This window comes from Bos taurus, chromosome 12 (genome assembly GCF_002263795.3).
Source record: "Bos taurus isolate L1 Dominette 01449 registration number 42190680 breed Hereford chromosome 12, ARS-UCD2.0, whole genome shotgun sequence".
Lineage (NCBI taxonomy): Eukaryota > Metazoa > Chordata > Mammalia > Artiodactyla > Bovidae > Bos > Bos taurus.
In genome coordinates, this window is record NC_037339.1 from 11,268,697 (window position 1) to 11,277,078 (window position 8,382).

Here is an 8,382-nt window from a genome sequence, read left to right on the forward strand (position 1 = left end):
TAATTTCCCTATTGTTTAAGGAGTATTTACTTTCTGACATCTTAAATTTTTCTTTCAGTGTACCTCTTCTATCTCATCTTTTCTATTCTGCTGCTACACCCTATTGAGGGAGATACTAGAGTCAAAGCAAGCTGTTGGATTATTACTATACTGCAGAAGACCTCCCCAGTCCTGGTCAATGTGGACACCACAGACACAATCCTTCCATGCTCCAGTTCATCTTGCTCACTACTGCCAAAGTAATTTCATCAAAACACTCTTTCTTCTTTCAGCTAAGTAAACTCCTTACTCCAAAATCCAAGGGCCTTCACAATCAGAACCTTTCATAATCTCCTGTCTAAAAAATGCTCTGCAAGTCAAGGTGGAGGGACTTACCTAGTGGCCCAGCAACTAAGACTCTGCACTCACAATTCAGGGAGCTCAGGTTAGATCCCCGGTCAGGGAACTAGATTCCGTATGCTGCAACTAAGACCCCAGAGCAGCTAATATAATAAATGAATAAACAAAAATAAATATTAAAAAAGTCAAGAGGATTTATGAAATAAACTTCACTTGGAATATACCTTGCCATTTCCTGCTTTTTGTTCATTTATTCATTCAAATATTTTCTGAACGCTCACTGACTGCCAGATACTGTTTCAAGTGTTGATGATACAGAGACGGGAAAAGCACCAAAGTCCCTGCTCCGATGATACTGAGAGCTGCTAGTGGAAGAGGGAGAAGCCCCCAGCACTTCCGGCTCTCTGCTGGTAAGGGATACAACTCTTTCCAAGAGTGAGCCATCAGAAGCACACTAATGTTTGGGGGGCGGGGGGGTGATATAAAGACATCAGAGGAGATCTGCCACCAGTGACACTGTCTGCTACAGACCTGAGCCTATTTTTGCAGTATTACACTATGCTACTATACTACTACCACTGCTGCTGCTGCTGCTGCGTCGCTTCAGTCGTGTCCGACTCTGTGCGACCCCACAGACGGCAGTCCACCAGGATCCCCCGTCCCTGGGATTCTCCAGGCAAGAACACTGGAGTGGGTTGCCATTTCCTTCAATGCATGAAAGTGAAAAGTGAAAGTGAAGTCCCTCAGTCGTGTCCGACTCAGCAACCCCATGGACTGCAGCCTACTAGGCTCCTCCGTCCACGGGATTTTCCAGGCAAGAGCACTGGAGTGGGTGCCACTGCCTTCTCCGACTGCCACTGCTAGTCCATTCTTAACACAACTCGTATTCAGTTCAGCCAAACTGTGCTAGCAACTATTAAAGGACCTCTGCTCCTGTTTGCTTCCCCCTTATTGCCTTGAAAAAGGTGGAAGTGTTACTTACTCAGTCGTGTCCGACTCTGTGATCCCATGGACTGTTGCCCTCCAGGCTCCTCTGTCCATGGGGATTCTCCAGGCAAGAATACTGGAGTGGGAAGCCATTCCCATGTCCTGGGCCTCCTGCATTACAGGCAGATTCTTTACCGTTTGAGCCACCAGGGAAGCTCCTCTTATTGCCCTGCCTCCCACCAAATTACCTCTACTAGCAAAGCCTAACCAGCCTTCCAAGCCAATCTCAAATGCTGCCTCCTAGAGGCCTTTCCCCACTTCCTTCACACAAACCCAGACCTGATGTTTTAGAGACCTTCAAACCTCTGTAACCCTTGGCTTGGTCTCCTCTGGGCATTTCACACACTATGTGCTGTATCATAATTATCCGTATACTTTAACCTCCTTCATCTTTTATTTACTGAGCTCTTTGCTACATTCCTGGACTATCTAGAGTTGCAGTGTTAAATCGTTCCATTTTTAGATATTCAATATTCGAATAAGTGTAAAATGTAGACAAAATATTCCATATTTTTTATTTGCCTCAATCCTTTTTAACAGTTTTCCTCAGATATAATTTACATAACCATGAGGTTCATCGACACAGTAGAATTCAATCTTTTTAGTATATTTACAGAGTTGTGCAACCATCATCGTAATGTAATTCCAAGATATTTGTATCATCCTAAGAAGAAACCTTGTACCTACATGAGCAATCAGTTTCCATCCCTCTGTGTTCCCCTCCCTCCTTCCTTCCAGTCCTAGACAACGATAATCAATCCCCTTTCTCTACAGATTTGTCTATTCTAGGTATTTCATATAAGTGGAATTATATCAAGTGTGGTCTTTTGAACCTGGCTTCTTTCGTTTAGCACAATGTTCTTGAGATTGATCCACGATGTGGTATGTATCAGTACTTCATCCTTTTTTTATTGCCAAATAATATGTGATTGTATGGATACATGTATTCATCAGGTGACGGACATTTGGGTTGCTTCCACTTTTTGCTTATAAATAATGCTGCTATAAACATCTGTGTACAAGTTTATGTGTAGACATGTTTTAATTTCTCTGGGGTATATACCTAGGTGTGGGATTTCTGGGTCATATTGTAAGGTGGTGCTAGTGGTAGAGAACTCACTCGCCAATGCAGAAGATGTAGGAGATTCAGGTTCGATCCCTGGGTCAGGACGATCCCCAGGAGGAGGGAATGGCCAAACACTCCAGTAATCTTTCCTGGAGAATCCCATGGACAGAGGAGCCTGGCGGGCCACAGTTCGTAGGTTATAAAGAGTCGGACATGACTGAGCGGCTAGCACAGCACATGGTAACTTTATGTTTGATATTTTGAGGGAACAGCCAAACAGTTTCCCAAAGTCACTGCACTATTTTATATTTCCACCAGCAATGTATGAGGGTACCAACTTCTTCATTACCATTTGACTCTTACAAAACAGAAGTGATCTTACAATACAATATCCTCACCCTCATGGAACTTAGGGCTTCCATGGTGGCTCAGTGGTACAGAATCCACCTGCAATTCAGGAGACTCTGGTTCAATCCCTGGGTCAGGAAGATCCCCCAGAGAAGGAAATGGCAACCCACTACAGTATTCTTGCCTGGAGAACCCCATGGACAGAAAAGCCTGGCGGGCTACAATCCATGGGTTGCAAAGAGTCAGACATGACTTAGTGCCTAAGCATATATGTTTGGAACTTATATTCTAAATAGAACAAGACAAGAAATAAACAGGAGCAAAAATGTTTATTTTAGATAAGAAGAAAATAAAACAGCATAAGGTAACTAGACAGTAACCAGAAAAGGGAGAATCTCTAGTACCTAGGGTCTCTCTGATAAGGTAACACGGACAAGAGTAAGATGTGCAGAGCTAGAGAGGGAATACTGCAGGCAGTGCAAACAGCAAGATACAAAACTGAGAAAAGGACCAGTTTGGCACATTCAAGAGACAAAAAGGAAGAAGCCAGTGTGGCTAAAGTATGATGATAAGGTCAAGGTAGGAGGTGGCACTGGGGAGGCAAGCAGAGGTCAGACAATGTTGGGCTCAGAGATCATGGTAAAGGTCTTTGGGTTTTAAAATGCCATCATACTTTTTTAATCCCTTATATTGCTTTAAGTGCTCATCTATGCAAATACTTACTGATCTGCCATACATCTTCTCTTCTAATTGCACCAAACAGTTGCAAATAGTAAAGAGACTATTTGGATAATTCACATCACTTAGTATGACTCTGTGGCTCAAGAGAAAACATGTGAAATAAGACTACCAATTGTGTTCTGGAAACAAGACACAAACATATGAGTGAATCCTTACAAATGTATTACCTAGTATTACCTAGTACTGACCAATGTATTACCTAGTCTTGACCAATTTAAGGTGTACACTTCCCAGACAGTAACTAGCAGCTCTGTTTTAGAATATTAAGGTCATTTTCAACAAAGCAACTCAGTAAGAATATAGTGCAGATCATTCTCATAATTTAAACCTAGAACCCCTTCTTTTAAATGTAATTCTAGTTGACTGATTTTTCTCCATTCCATTAGTTAAAACTTAATATCTTAACGTCTAAACATAAAACATGAGCACAAAACATTCTACATGTTTCTATATAGTTTGACTCATAAAACAACAAAAGTTTCTCACATATTATGCTATATTTAGTTTTTTCAAAGAGACAAATGTTTTAAAAACTCTATTGACATAAATACCACTCCCTTAAAACAACTTGTGTTGCTGTTTGGTCGCTCAGTCGTGTCCGACTCTTTGCAACCCCATGGACTACACACCAGGTTTCCCTGTCCTTCACTATCTCCTGGAGTTTGCTCAAACTCAAAACAACTTGTTACTCAGTCAAAAGTTATCAAGTTAAAATTCTCTTTTAATGTCCCAGCCTGATCCCAATGACTCTCCCTCTGGGTACTGTGTACTCTCGCCCAACCAGGCTACTTGCCTGCCTCATACTCCCCCGCCGTCCCCCCTGCCCCATGCTCAGCTTTGATACACAATCCCCACCAGGAGAAATTCAACCCATTCTTCAAGGTCCAGGACAAACGCTCTTCTCTCCTTGTCTGGACTCTACTGATTTCTCACCCATATGCTCCTGAAGCAAATCTGTAACTCAGACACTGGCCTATCCAACTCTGCCTGGTACACAACAATATATAAATCTATGTCTTTTTTTTTTTTTTTTTTTTGGCTGCGTTAGGTCTTCATTGCTTTGCAAGAGCTTTCTCCAGTTGCGGAGCACGGTCTACTCTACGTTGCAGTGAGAGGACTTCTCACCACAGTGTCTTCTCCTGTTGTGGAGCACAGGCTCTAGGGCGATCGGGCTTCTGTATTTGCATCACACAGTTCAGTTCAGTTGCTCAGTAGTGTCCGACTCTTTGCGACCCCATGAATCGCAGCACGCCAGGCCTCCCTGTCCATCACCAACTCCTGGAGTTTACTCAAACTCATGTCCATCGAGTCAGTGATGCCATCCAGCCATCTCATCCTCTGTCTTCCCTTCTCCTCCTGCCCCTAATCCCTCCCAGCATCAGAGTCTTTTCCAGTGAATCAACTCTTCACATGAGGTGGCCAAAGTACTGGAGTTTCAGCTTCAACATCATTCCTTCCAAAGAAATCCCAGGGCTGATCTCCTTGCAGTCCAAGGGACTCGCAAGAGTCTTCTCCAACACCAGAGTTCAAAAGCATCAGTTCTTCGGTGCTCAGCTTTCTTTACAGTCCAACTCTCACATCCATACATGACCACTGGAAAAACCATAGCCTTGACTAGACGGACCTTTGTCGGCAAAGGAATGTCTCTGCTTTTTAATATGCTGTCTAGGTTGGTCATAACTTTCCTTCTAAGGAGTAAGCGTCTTTCAATTTCATGGCTGCAGTCACCATCTACAGTGATTTTGAAGCCCCCCAATATAAAGTCTGACACTGTTTCCCCATCTATTTCCCATGAAGTAATGGGACCAGATGCCATGATCTTTGTTTTCTGAATATTGAGCTTTAAGTCAACTTTTTCACTCACCTCTTTCACTTTCATCAAGAGGCTTTTTAGTTCCTCTTCACTTTCTGCCATAAGGGTGGTGTCATCTGCGTATCTGCGGTTATTGATGTTTCTCCCGGCAATCCTGATTCCAGCTTGTGCTTCCTCCAGCCCAGCGTTTCTCGTGATGTACTGTGCATATAAGTTAAATAAGCAGGGTGACAATATACAGCCTTGACGTACTCCTTTGCCTATATGGAACCAATCTGTTGTTCCATGTCCAGTTCTAACTGTTCCCACAGTCTTAATTACTCCAAGGCATGTGGAATCTTCCAAGACCAGGGATCAAATCCATGTCTCCTGCATTCGCAGGTAGATTCTTATCCACTGTGCCACCAAGGACGCCCTATAAGTCTATGTCTTGGACACAGAGAAACTGTCATCAGACTACTCCTCTCAGCATACCCTCGAGTACATATAAAGCCATTTGCAATTATAGCTGGTACTCAGTTGAAAATCACATCCATTTTAGCACAATTTGGTAGAGTATAACACCAAGTCATTAGGAAATGCAAGATCAGGAATGAAGCACTATGGAGACAATTAAGGCAGAGAGTTCTTTTCTTTCTTCCAAATTCGAGCCTAATTCTTCAGTAAATGGTTTCTGAACAATGACACAATTCTCTATTTAAACAAAACTTTTCCACTCTTATTACCGACACAAGAATTGCTCAACAATTCCTGAAGCTCTAAAGTTTGTGAGTGATACGCATTATCAAGAATTTATGGCTCCAAACCCAGAGCGTAAAGAAGTGAAAGAGCTACACGAAGTCATACTGATCAAAGGAGCCAAAATATACTTTTATTCTCTCCACAACCTCCTCACATAAAAAAACCTGAACATCAGTCAACTTTCAAAATATCTGAGGGTGCTTGGTGTAAGCGTCCAAATATTTAAATTAATAGAGACGATCTAAAACATATTTAGCTGTGGAAGTTTATTTACAATGTGAAAGTAATTAATTCTTAATCATGCAGATCACACTAACAGATTATTTCAAAACTCACAGTACAGCTAAAACTATCAAAACAAGAGTTTGGGAAGGCACATACAACTGAAGTTTCTGCTGCTCCTCACGGCACTGCCCAGAAACCCATCCACAAGAGCCACTTCTTCCTGCTTCATTTGTTCCCAGAGGCCCAATAGGCTAAACATTATATAGCTCACCCCATTTTCTAATTTCAGCTTGCATTTAAGATAACGCTTTTGTTTCATTTACAACTCACATGCTGCTGACACAGCTGCCCCTTCTTTGTAATAAACACAGGGCTTCTATATTTAAAAATACAGTGAAACTTTGTTATAACATCCCCTCCCCAGGCTCTGGCCAATTTTCTCTCTTTCGAGCCCCCCCACCACCCCAGGATTTGCTAGCCGCCGCGCTCAAAACGTTATAGACCCTTTGGAGAAGTTACATTTCTTCTTGAAAGACATCTCATCCCAGTGGTTATTTTTCTTCTGCAGAGCGTGCGCGTGTGCGTGTGTGTTGGGCGGCGAGAAGGGCGCGGAGAACCGGACGGATGCCCTCGCCCTTCCCGAGCCAAAGCACTCAGGTCTGCGGCTCCCGAGTCTGGGGTGCTTTCTGTGAACGGCGGCCGGCGCCCCACATGTCAAGCAGGGGTGCCCTCGGCGCCGGGCTCGGGCGCCCCGGGAGACCCGCGGCCGGGCGGGAGGCAGCGGCGCGGTCGGGAGGGCGTCAGGGGTCCCCAGCCCGCACCCCGCCCGGGGGCTGCTTTGTGTCGGGGGTCCGGGGGGCGGCCGGGGTGTTTCTAGTGAAGAACCCGGGCGCGATGACTCGGGGCTCCGAGCCAGGCGAGGACGAACACGCCCCGCGTCGCCCGGGACCTTCCGAGGCGAGGGTGTGGGCCTGAGGGGGGCGCTGGGGGCCGATAAGGCGAGGCCGGGGTTAATCATCGCCTCCCGAGCTTTGGGGAGGGGACGGCCCGGGCCCGCAGCGGCGGGAGGACGGCCCCGGGAGAAGTGAAACTCCGTGCCCCGCGCCTCAGCCCCCCGGCCTCCAGCGCCAGCAGCGGCAGCCTAAGCGCACCCGCTCCTCCCGCCCGCCCGGCTCCGCACTCGAGGCAGCCCAGATCTAACCACACGGCTCTAAGGGCCGTTCTCTATAAAAATCACCTGGGGGTGGGGGGTGGTTCAGGAAAAAAAAAAAGAAAAAAAGAGCCAGAGCCACTGGAAATAAAACAAGTCGGTTTCGCCTGTCAGTTTCTAAAAAGTGTTACCACGTTCCCATACCGGGAGTCGAACCCGGGCCGCCTGGGTGAAAACCAGGAATCCTAACCGCTAGACCATATGGGAAGCGCTGCGAGGAGCTTCGCGGTGACTCACCTGACAAGCGCGAACGCCGCCGCCGCCGCCCCAGCTCCACCACCCGCCGCTGCCTCGGGGCCGCCCCAGCCGCCGCCGCCGCCGCCTGCTCCCCCGCTCCCCACGCGCTCGCGAGCCCGGGAGCGCGCCCGGCAGGAGCGCGCGGGCTTCCCAGTGGTGGGGCGGGGTCGCTCCGCCGCCTGAGGAAAAGTTCTGCGGCCAAGCCCAGCGACTCTTGGCCCTGAAAACAGCTGTTTCACCTTTTTTTTTTTTTTTTTTTTTAAACTCCGCCGACGGCCCCCTCCCCAGCCTACGGGTCCGGGCTGCTCCGCCGGTCAAAGTGCGTGCGGACCAGTTGGCAAAGTTGAGGGCGGCGACGTCTCTGGGAACAGCTGTTTGCGTTCGGGGCGGAGGCGGCGCGCGAGCTCCTTGGGCCCCGAGCCAGCGAGCCTAGAAGGAGAGTGGAGGTTCTGGATCTCAGGAAGGGAAAAGAGAGAAAAAGAAGGCGAGCTGACGCGGGGACGCGAGACTTGAGCTTCCCCTCAAGTCCCGTCGCGCTCTCGCCCCTCGTCGGCGACCTCAGCCCGCTTATAACGACCCCACCTCTCCGGGAGCCGGAGGCCCGCCCCTCGAGGAGGAGCGCAGGGGAGGAGAGCGCGAACGCGGATTGGGTCGCCGGGGCACCCGTAGTTGGGA

The 8,382-nt window shown here is 47.3% G+C and overlaps 1 protein-coding gene and 1 non-coding gene across 4 annotated transcripts in view; both read right to left on the bottom strand.

The window, feature by feature from the left end:
• The window catches only part of ELF1 (E74 like ETS transcription factor 1), a 122,975-nt gene extending 114,680 nt beyond the window's left edge, over window positions 1–8,295 (bottom strand). For 2 of the 3 annotated variants that reach the window (XM_059891971.1, XM_059891974.1), the window contains exon 1: window positions 7,708–8,295. The gene's annotated coding sequence lies outside the window, so the exon portion shown is untranslated. Of the gene's footprint in view, window positions 1–5,345; window positions 5,496–7,707 lie in introns of all 3 variants that reach the window. The other variant, XM_059891972.1, reaches the window with a different exon arrangement.
• Window positions 7,606–7,677, bottom strand: TRNAE-UUC (transfer RNA glutamic acid (anticodon UUC)). Its single transcript has one exon. It is a non-coding gene; the product is annotated as a tRNA-Glu (tRNA).
• Window positions 8,296–8,382: the final 87 nt, after the last annotated feature.